At 41.8% G+C, this 11,997-nt stretch overlaps 1 pseudogene; it reads left to right on the top strand.

Moving 5' to 3' along the window:
* The first annotated feature begins 3,843 nt into the window (after positions 1–3,843).
* LOC103265360 lies at positions 3,844–4,635 on the top strand (annotated as a pseudogene).
* Positions 4,636–11,997: the final 7,362 nt, after the last annotated feature.

The following is an 11,997-nucleotide window of genomic DNA, read 5'->3' as shown; positions in this document are numbered from 1 at the left end:
CCATCTCGGGAGGCAACCTTCTGACTGTTCCCTGCGCCCTTCAGGCAGTGCTCTGCTGGACCCTCTTGAGTCCTTCTTACCATTCCTGCACACTCCTTTCTGTCTTTATGTTCTTTTGCTTCCAGCTAATTGCACCCGTGACTCTATCAAGAACTGCTGAACTGCCCTCAGGCTACTGGAGCCATTTTGCCCACAGGTACAGAGCCAGACCGAATCTCTACATCTTCCTTGTCTTGTGTCAGAACAAACTCTGAGGCATAATTCCTGCTCCAGAGTCCAGAGTCCACCTGTGTGATCAGGCCAAGGCTACCCTAGGGACTCTGCCTGGGATCATACCCATGCTTGACTTCCTCTCTCCCTGTCCTGCTTTTCTGACTCCCTTGCTGAAAATTTTTCTGAGTATACTTCCTTAATAAATTACTCACAGTCAGGTGTGGTGGTTCATGCCTGTAATCCCAGCACTTTGGGAGGCTGAGGTGAGAAAATTGCCTGAGTTCAGGGGTTTGAGACCAGTCAGGGCAACTTGGTGAGATCTCACCTCTACAATAAATCAAAAAATTAGCTGGGTGTGGTGGCATATACCTGTAGTCCCAGCTACTTGGAAGGCTAAGGCAGGATTGCCTGAACTCAGCAGGTCGAGGCTGCAGTGGCCATTAGTGTGCCACTGCACTCCATCCTGGGGGACACAGAGACTCTGACTCAAAAAAAATTACTCACATATGAATTTTCATCGTAGAGTCTGGGATCCTGATCTAAGACAGGGAGTTGACCCTGAATGGGAGTTATTGTATTAAAAAATTTATTAAGATATAATTTATATATAATAAACTGCATTTATTGAGTATTGATACTTGTACACATCTGTTAAACAACTCCCATACTCCAGAAACAAAATATTTCCTTACCCCCAAGAGATTAGATTCTTTGTGCCCCTTTACTCTCTTCACTCCAGCTTCAGACAACCACAGCTTTCCAGTCCTTAAGCTCCTTATGGTCTGTTTCTTCACAGCTGAGACCATTATATATAACCACACCACTCAAAAGGAAGGAGAGAGAGTATGAAAGAAAGCTCATGAAGTAGTTTTTATGGATTGGCTTGGAAATTGCTCGTATCTCTTGTCTATATTCCATTGGTTAGAACTCAGTGATATGGCCACACATAAATGTAAGAGAGATTGGAAATATAGTCTACCTGTGTGCTCAGAAGCTATCAGTGCTCTCACAAATGCATACAGCTACCCAACAAGGAAAGGAACAACTAGAAAGAGGAAGAAAGAGATGTTGACATATAACGTCACCAAAATTGATTACAGCAACAACAAAATAACAAACACGATAAGAATACACACCAGATGTAGCACACAACAGAAATAACACAACAGATGATAAGAATAATTATAATCTGATGAGCCATTAGATGGCTAAGTGTTTATCATGTATTATCTCATTTATCCTTACAACTCTATTGGTGTCCAACTTACAGATGAGGATTCAAGCATTGGAAGATTTATGACCCACCATGTTTGCACAGTTATCAAATGGCAGAGAATAGATTTGTATCCAGATATTTTTTGATTCTTAAGTCTGCACTGTCAGCATTAAACAGAACAAATCAATTATGGTATTTTTTACCTCCTATGAAAGACTTGAAATATCAGCAGGAGATTTCAAAAGAACCCAGGACACCAAGTATATGAAAGCTCTGTCATATTATTCAGATATTCTAGAAAGATTAGAGCATATGGTTCCTAAATGTAGACCTCAGGGAAGATGGCCAAGAGGATATCTACACCTCAGATACAAGGGTGGAGTTAAATTCAGACCTAGGAGATAGAGAAACATATTTGCTGTTTATCATACCCTTTGCATTCAAAGAAGGGTGAATCACAAAAAAAAAAAAAAAGAAAGAAAAAAAAATTATGAGATAATGAGTGAAAAGACAAGTTTTAAAACCAGAGGGGGAAAAAAGACTCTCTACGTAATAATAACAATAGAGAGATCGGGAGAGGGTATGGGTATAACACGAGATCTGGGAAGAAAGACAAGGCTGGCACCAGTGAGACTGGAAAGGCTGTGTGGGACCGTAAGGAAGAAGAGACCAGAAACTGGGCAGCAGGTGAGAAAGAATTTGGGATGAGAAGATGGAAATGTTTTAAAGGGATTTTCAGGAAGAGCTGCTGTGTAGTATGGGATGTTACCTTCCTACTGGTCAGAGTTTGATCGTGAAAAATCTTTTCTAGGTATGTTGACTAGGAAGGAACTTACTATGAAATTTAGATACTTTCACAGCTTGTAAATTTTTTCAAGTGCCTGAGGACTAAACTCTGACCTTTTTTTTTCTTGCCCAAATTCCTAACTAAAAGATCTGGGGAGTCATTGCCTACAAATCATGAAGTCTCATCAAATGGGATTCTATGAACTCTATATTATGTGGCTGACTTTCCAACCTGACTCTGGAATAACAACACACAACAGGTAAAAAAGGAAATCAAAAGTAGTTTATGACCCTGCAAAACTGTCTCTTGGGGAAATTTGTATCTGTATGGAATCCTCAAGGATTCCCAGAGGAGAAAGACACTTGCCATCTATTCTCTCTAAGAGCTGCCACCTATGAGGCTTCATCTACATATTAAATACCTTGGCTTCCTCAAACTCCCCTTATCTCAACTCAGCATTTCCTTTACTGATTTCAAAATTCTTTAGACACAGCTTAACTCTTTCTACCAATTATCAATCAGAAAATCCTTGAATCCACTCATGACCCACAAGCCCCCTGCTTGGGGATGTCCCACTTTCCCAGGTGGAACCAATGTGAACCACGTGTATTCATTTATGTTTTGCCTATAACTTCTATCTACCTAAAAATGTATAAAGCCAAGCTGTCATTCAACCACTTTAACTACATGTACTCAGGACCTCTTGGGGCTATGTCATGGGTCTAGGCTACTCACATTTGTCTCAAAATGAACCTTTAAAAATATTTTACAGCCAGGCTTGGTGGCTCAGCCTGTAATCCTGTGCCTTTGGGAGGCTGAGGTGAGTGGATTGCCTGAGTCTGCGGGGTTCGAGACCCAGCCGGGCAACTTGGTGAGACCTCATCTCTACAGTAAATCAAAAAAATTAGCTGGGTGTGGTAGCGCGTGCCTGTAGTTCCAGCTACTTGGAAGGCTGAGGTGGAAGGATCGCTGGAGCCCAGCAGGTCGAGACTGCGGTGGCCGGGAGCGGCCACTGCACTCCAGTCTGGGTGACAGAGTGAGACTCCAACTCAAAAAAAAAAAAATTTTTACAGAGTTTGGCATCTTTTATCAACATGTCCATGGAACATTCAGAGTTTGGCATCTTTTATCAACATGTCCATGGAACATTCATCAGGATGAATCATATCCAGGGACTCAACTTTTTAAAATTGGGAGGATGAGGTGAGTGGATTGCCTGAGTCCGCGGGTTTGAGACCCGACTGGCCAGCTAGACCTCATCTCTACAAAAAATCAGCCGGGCGTGATAGCGCATGCCTGTAATTCCGGCTACTTGGAAGGCTGAGGCGGAAGGATGGCCGGAGCCCAGCAGGTCGAGGCTGCAGTGGCCGGGAGCAGCCACTGCACTCCAGTCTGGGCAACAGAGTGAGACTCCAACTTAAAAAAAAAAAAAACAAAATAAAATAAAATTGAAATTAATACAGAGTGTATTCTCTAGCCAAAATGGAGCCAACTAAAATTTAATAACAAGACAAGAAAATCTCTACACATACATTAAAACGCAGTTTGAAGTAATCTATGGTCAAGGAGGAAATCTAAAATGAAATTTAAAAATACATATATCTTTCTGCACCCGACCATTGCCATCATGGGTCACATGCATGCTTCCAGGAAGGGCCTGTCCCAATCGGCACTGCCCTGCCACCACAGCGTCCCACTTGGCTGAAGTTGACGTCTGACGACGTGAAAGAGCAGATTTACAAACTGGCCAAGAAGGGCCTGACTCCCTCACAGATCGGTGTGATGCTGAGGGACTCACATGGTGTGGCACAAGTACACTTTGTGATGGGAAATAAAATCTTGAGAATCCTTAAGTTGAAAGGGCTTGCTCCTGATCCTCCTAAGGCTCTCTACCATTTAATTTAGAAACAGTTGCTGACCAGGCTCGGTGGCTCAGCCTGTAATCCCAGCCGAGGCCGAGGCGAGTGGACTGCCTGAGTCCATGAGACCCAGCAGGGCAACTTGGCGAGACCTCATCTCTACAATAAATCAAAAAAATTAGCCAGGCGTGGTAGCGCACGCCTGTAGTTCCCGCTACTTGGAAGACTGAGGTGGAAGGATCGCTGGAGCCCAGCAGGGTGAGGCTGCGTTGGTGGGGAGTGTGCCACTGCACTATAGTCTGGGTGACAGAGTGAGACTCCAACTCAAAAAAAAAAAAAAGGAAAGGAAAGCAGTTGCTGTTCAAAAGCATCTTGAGGGGAACAGAAAGGATGACACTAACTTCCACCTGATTCTGATAGAGAGTCGAATTCACCGATTGGCTCAGTATTACAAAACCACGCAAGTCCTCCCTCCTAATTGGAAATATGAGTTGTCCACAGCCTCTGCCCTGGTTGCATAAATTTGTCTATGTACTCAAGCAATAAAATGATTGTTTAACTAACTAAATAAATAAATGAAGACAAAAATATATCAGGACATGTGGGGTGTAGCTTTAGCAGTTCTCAGAGGGAAATAAGCAGCACTAAATAACTAAATATTTACATTAGAAAAGACAGTCCCAAATAAACAATCCAAGTTCCTTCCTCAAGAAACCAGAAAATGTAGAGCAAAATAAACTCAAAAGAAGCAGAAAGAGGGAAAAGATAAAAATAAGAGCAAATATCAATAAAATTAAAAACAGAAAAACAATAGACACAATTAATGAAACAAAAGCTGGTTCTTTAAAAAAATTAATAAAAATAATAAACCTCAAGCAAGACTGACAAGAGAGAAAGAGAAAGAACACAAATCACCAATATCAGGAATGAAACAAGGTATTACTACAGATTCTGAAGTCATTAAAAGGGAAAATAAGAGAATACTATGAACAACTTTATGATCATAAATTCAATAACTTAGAAAAATAAACAAGAAATTTGTTAGATATTAACACAGAGAAAAAAATTAACAAAATATTTCATTCATGTATGATTAAAAAAAACTCAGCAAACTAGGAATAGAGAGAAGCTTCCTCAGCTTCATAGCAGCATTTACAAAGAGCCTAGTGATAGCATCATACTTAATGGAGGGAAACTAATTGTCTCCCTCATTATCAGAAACAAGGCAGGATGTCTACTCTCACCATTTCTTTTCAACTGTAAGTTACAGCCAATTGGATAGGCAAGAAAAATGAATAAAAAGACTACAGATTGGAAAGGAGGAAAATAAAACTGTCCATATTTGAAGATGACATGACTCTCTCTATACATAGAAAAATCCAAAGAACCCTGCCAACAAACTTGGAACTAATAAGTGACTCCAGCAAGATTGCAGGAAAAAAACCAGCAAACAAAACTCAATCATATTTTTAAAAATAATAAACATATGGAAGCAAAAATGTAAAATCCAGCATTTTCAATTGCTCCAAAAAGCTTTAAGATTATGCTTAGGAGCTGGGCTTGGTGGCTCAGCCTGTAATCCCCCACCTTGGGAGGCTGAGGTGAGTGGATTGCCTGAGCCCCCGGGTTCGAGACCCGCCTGGGAAACTTGGTGAGACCTCATCTCTACAATAAATCAAAAAATTAGCCGGGTGTGGTAGCACGCACCTGTAGTTCCAGCTACTTGGAAGGCTGAGGCGGAAGGATCGCCGAAGACCAGCAGGTTGAGGCTGCAGTGGCTGGGAGCGGCCACTGCACTCCAGTCTGGGCGACAGAGTGAGACTCTCAATTCAAAAAAAAAAGATGATGCTTAGGTATAAATCTAAAAAATTATATACATGGCTTGTAGACTGAGAACTATAAAATGCTGATAAAATAAATCAAATAAGACCTAAATAAATGTAGTGAGGTAGAATACTATGTTCATAGATTAAAAGACTCATTATAATAAAGGTGTCACTTTTCCCAAATTGATCTATAGGTTTAAGACAATTTATATCATTAAAACTTCAACGAGACTTTTGTAGTCATTGGCAAGCTTATTATTTTAAAATTTATATGGAATGTCCCAGGACCTAGAATAGTTAAAAATAATTTTGAAAAAGAAGAATAAAATGGGAAGAATCTGATTTCAGGACTTATTACAAAGTTACAGTAATCCAGACAGGGTGATATTGACAGAGGGATAGCCACAATGACCAATGTGACAACCAGAGAACACAGAACTGGACTCACAAATATGCTTAACTGCTTTTTGACAAAGGTGCAAAGCCATTCAGCAAAAGAAGGACAGTCTTCTAAAAAAAAAAATGGTGCTGGAAGCATCCACAGGCAAAGGCAAACAATAAAAGAAACCTAAACCTCACATCTTATGGAGAACGTAATACAAAATTTATAACAGACTTAAATGTAAAATGCAAGACTATAAAACTTTAGAAGATAATGTAAGAGAAATCTTTGGGATCTAGGCTAGGTGAAGCGTTCTTAGACTTGATTTCAAAAGTACCATCCATTAAAAGAAAAACTGATAAAGTAGGCTTCATCAAAATTAAATGCTTTGCTTTGTAAAAGATGTTAAGTAAATGAAAAGGCAAGTTACAGACTCAGAGAAATTATTTGCAAACAATATATATAACAAAATATTTGCATTTATATTATAAAGTAGTCTCAAAACTCAAGTAAACAATTCAATTAGAAAATGGGCAAACAGACACTTCACTGAGGAGGATATACAGATAGCAGCTAAGAATATGCATAGATGTTCAATATTATTAGCAACTAGGAATATGTAAATTAAAACTACCATGAGATATTACTATATATCTGTCAGAATGGCTGAAATAAAAAATAGTAAAGTAGCAACAACAACAAAACAAATGCTGGCAAGGATACAGAGGAACTGGATTGCAGCGGGAAAATAGAGAGATCGTGACACCGAGACTATTATAGGAAGTAGCAGCTTTATTACGCCGGCGGCCTCGAGGGCTAAAGCATCCAAGTCGAGCCCCCCAGAATGGGAGAAGTGGGGTTTTATACCCTTGTTTAGGTAAGGGAGGGGGTCGTGTTGAGTGATTACATATTTCTTTTGGAATCTTACAAGGTTGTATTCAGCAAAATCAGATTTTTCAAAGAACAAATGGTTTCCAGGAAATGCAGAGTGTAGGTACCCTTTTGCATTTCCATGAAATGACCAGTCTCTGGCCATTTGGCTTTTCTTAAACAAAACCAGCCGGTGCCTGGTGGGTCTTTAAAGCTTGCAGCTTGACTTTCAAAAGGAAATACCTTTAACTGCTACCAAATCCCCTTTCTACCACAGGGTTAGTGGGAGACAATCTGTCATCCCAGGTGATTGCCATGGGGACAACTGCTAACCCTGATGCAGCTACTCATGTGTTTCTGCATTCATTCACTCAATCATACATGAAATATATTTGAGCATTTGCCGCATTCTGCCATAGGATCATTCATACATTGCTATTAGGAACATGAAACAATATAGTCACTCTGGAAAAGAGTATAGCAGTTTCTTAAACATGTACTTTCAATACAATGCAGCAATTATATTCCTGGGCAGTTTATCTAAAAAAAAAAAATTAAAGTTGAAATGTAGCATGCATATATTAAAATGCCTAGAGTGCACTCAACTTAAGTTTCTGCATGTGCATATGCCCATGTAGCTATCAGTCAGGACATTACCAGAACCCCAGAATGTTCCCTAGTATTTTTTCTCAATCAGTACTCACCTTCACAGAGGTCATCACTATTTTAATTCTATCACTACAGATTAGTTTTGACTGTTCTCGAATTCAATATAAATGGGATCATATAGTATATAGTAGTAGTAGTTTGTTCTTTTGTTTTGCTGTATAGTATTCTATCATTTGACTAATTTATCCATTTTACTGTTGATGAGAATTTGAGATTTTCAGCTTGGGGCTATTATACATAAAGTAACTAGCAACATTTCTTGAACATATCATTTGGGTTTATTGCACCTGTTTCTCTTGGATATCTAACTAGCAGTAGAGTTTCTGGGTCATGGGAAAAATACACATTCATCTTTTCTTACTGCTAAACAGTTTTCCAAGTGCTTGAACATATTTATACTTGCACCAGCAGTATATGAGAATTCTATTTGCTCCCCCAACACTTGGTGTTGTCTCTTGTCAGGGTTTGGTTTTCTGTTGTTGTTGCTGTTGTTTTTTTTTACTTTAGCTATTCTGGTGGATATGTGCTGCTGTCTCATTGTGGTTTTTTTTTTTTTTTTGAGTTGGAGTCTCACTCGGTCGCCCAGACTACAGTGCAGTGGCCGCTCCCAGCCACCGCAGCCTCTCCTGCTGGGCTCCGGCGATCCTTCCACCTCAGCCTTCCGAGTAGCTGGAATTACAGGCATGTGCTACCACGCCTGGCTGATTTTTTGATTTATTGTAGAGATGAGGTCTCACTGCCCAGGCGGGTCTCGAACCCGCGGGCTCAGGCAATTCACTCACCTCAGCCTCCCAAAGGCGCGGGATTACAGGCTGAGCCACCGAGCCTGACTCATTGTGGTTTTAATTTGCATTCTCAAATGATTAGTGATATAAAGCACCTTTTTACATGCATGTCGGTTATTTGAATTTCCTCTCCTATGAAGTGTCTGATTATGTCTTTTGCCTATTAAAAAATAAGTTGTGGCTGGGCTCGGTGGCTCAGCCTGTAATCTCAGCACTTTGGGAGGCCGAGGCGAGTGGATTGCCTGAGCCTGTGGGTTCGAGACCAGCCTGGGCAACTTGGCGAGACCTCATCTCTACAATAAAATTAAAATAGCCGGGAGTGGTAGCGCACATCTGTAGTTCTGGCTACTCAGAAGGCTGAGGCGGAAGGATCACTGGAGCCCAGAATGTCGACACTGGGGTGGCCATGAGTGTGCGTGCCACTGCACTCCAGTCTGGATGATGGATTGAGACTCCAACTCAAAAAAATAAAACAATAAAAAGTTGTTGGTCCTTTTTTTATTGACTGGTAGGAATTTTTAGTCTATTTTGTGTGAGCCCTTTATCCTTGAGAGGTATCCCTGTGTTGTTTCTGACTGTGGGCATTCCTGGTCATTAGTACCCAGTTCCTGGCACACCTGATCACACCCAATGGGGATTCTATTAGCTAACACCTCTGGTCTTAAGTTTCTGAACACTGCTCAATCACCTACTGTCCTTTAATACCTCTGTCCATGTTCTAGACCTACACCAGCACACTGCCTTGGCCACATACTGGGCCAGCCAGAGGATCTAAATTGTCTCATCCCTTTGTTTCAGGAGGAGAAAGACTTCTTGCTCTCTGAAACTGAGGCAGACTGAAAAACAAAAACAATGTTATGCAAGTGACACATGATAATGACACTCTGAATAAAAGGTGTCAAACTGTACTCACAAATAGTCACACATACACACACACACACAATGTGCATGTGAACACACATCTGCGTGCATGCATGCACACATGCATACACATGCACACAAACCTGCATGTGCACACATGCATACACATGCGCACATCTGCATGTGTACGCTCACATGCATGCACACATATATACATCAGTGTGCACACACATGCATGCATGCACCTGCATTCACACATGCATGCATGTGCACATACATGCACAAGCACACACATGTCTGCATACACATTCATGCATCCACATGCACATAATGCAAACAAACCTGCATGTTCATACATGCACACAAACACAAGCATCAACCTTAATCAACGTTACATTTACCACCACTTATATGTGCAACTCAGTGCCAGGAACTATGAAAAACACATGAAAGTGGATTGGGCATGGGCCCAGCTGCTGAGAAACTTGCAATCTAGTTGGAGATACCAGATGTAATACAAGTGACATGATGAATAAAATGCTGTGTATTAGATAACACATAAGTTCAGACTCAAAAGAGTTTTAAAACTGATTATGTAAGACCACAAGTGTTAGCTTGGGCTGGAGCTGGAGGGGAAGTTTTTTGAACACTTCCTTGAGATACTATCTCCTTCCCCTTTCAGCCTGGGGGTTTCTTGACAGCTTTCTAGCACACAGAAGACATTCAGCAGATATTTGACAGTTTGAGGCTTGGAGAGAGAAACTAGGTAGCCACATAACTCCTATCAGCTGAACACCTACCAAGTGCCAGACACATAGTAAATCATGTTTAAACCTTGCAACAATCCTGAGAAGGAAATATTACTATTCCTATTTCACAGGTGGGGAAACTGAGGTTCAGGCAAATGGTAAAGAAAATTACCCAAGGTCACATGTCTGGCATCTGATGGAGCCATGATTCAAACACAGGTCTGGTGTGCTGGATGGAGTATGTGTTGCCAGCTGTGAGATACTGCCATTGCCTATTGCTTGGGCAAAGTGAAGGACACAGCATGTCTGGCCACTCATGATGTCAGAAGTTAGAGCTCACCTCCTGGTGCCCAGGATCTCTAGGACAGGGCCCAGGAGGAGTAGGGGACCCTGGATGCTTTTCTCCTGAGCTCTCTGCCAGCCTGGTGGTACCCTTCAAGGGGAGCCTAAGGCTTCCTGATTGATGGCTTCAGAAGGCAGGGCAGCAGCAAGAAGGAGACAAATGAGGTGAGAAAAAGTCATGCAACCCTGTCAGTTCCTCAAACTGCAACTTCCCAAAATTAATGCTGGGCCCATCCTGTGTTCTGTCTGAAAATTCACCTAGCCTCATGAAACCCCCATCTCCCCACTTTCACCATATCCATCCAGGAACAGCCACATTCTGGGGCCATAGGTGTACATGTGGCTGCTGTGTTGACGTGGCTTTGATGATGTGGCATGGCACATGGTCTTGCTTCCTCTGTGTGACTACTCTGAAACAGAAACTCAGATATGGGCCCTTTGACGGGGAGAGCACCAAGCCCTACTGTCCTAGAAAGTGGGACAGCCTGGCATTGAAGATTCCCCCTGGAGTCTGGGTAGGAGCCCTGGGCTTCAGGGATCCTACCCAGACCCTGGGCTTCAGGGCTCCTACCCAGACCCCAGGGGGACTCTTCAATGCCAGGCAGTGTGGAGGAAGCCTGGGGGTGCTGCCCCATCAGCAGTGGTAAAAGAGAAGCTGGGGAGAGATTGAGGGGGCACACAGGAAGAAGAAAGATGGGCAGAACTAAGCTCAGGGCCATGGTCAGTCAGAGGCCTTTGGGGGGCCAGCCCCCAAAAAGAGATTTAGGGGGTCCCTTGGAAGGTGTGATGGCGTCGGCGTTTCTATAAAGACAGATATTAAAAGAAAGAAAGAAGGAGGGATAGATATAAAGAGAAAGAAAGTGGACATCTGTTCAACGGATTGACCAGAAGCCGTTTATTGGGGGTTTACAACTTGTATTTATCCCAAATTTTACACAGGCAGTCTTACAAGTCTTCCACGTGAACATAAGCCAGGTGCAGGAGGGGCACCCCCCCCACCAGGTGTTTCCTCAGGCATGAGGAAGAACAATCTCAATTAAATTACAAAACCTTTACATGGACACAAAGCCAGGTGAATGAGGGGGCATCCCTCGCCTACCAGGTGTTTCCTGGAGTAAGAGGAAGGGTAATCCCAATTAAATCACAAGACATTTACATGAACATAGAACCAGGTGGATGAGGGGCGTCCCCCACCCACCAGGTGTTTCCCAAGCATGAGGAATGAGGATCCCAAAACTATTTCACTGTTCCTCATGCTTGGTTAATATTTCTCAAAAGCAGTACAATTCTAATATCATAATATTCTAATAATCAATAACTTTTAAAACCTATGTATACGCAACACCTAATAACCAACCTAAATTCCAGTTCCTCTCTATTTTATGCTAATTCTACCTACACTATAGAAACTCTTAATTATAGCCCAAACCAATTCCTC

This window comes from Carlito syrichta, unplaced genomic scaffold (assembly GCF_000164805.1).
Source record: "Carlito syrichta isolate Samal-C Ts95f unplaced genomic scaffold, Tarsius_syrichta-2.0.1 Scaffold306502, whole genome shotgun sequence".
In the NCBI taxonomy this organism is placed as follows: domain Eukaryota; kingdom Metazoa; phylum Chordata; class Mammalia; order Primates; family Tarsiidae; genus Carlito; species Carlito syrichta.
This window is presented reverse-complemented; position numbering and strand designations above follow the sequence as displayed.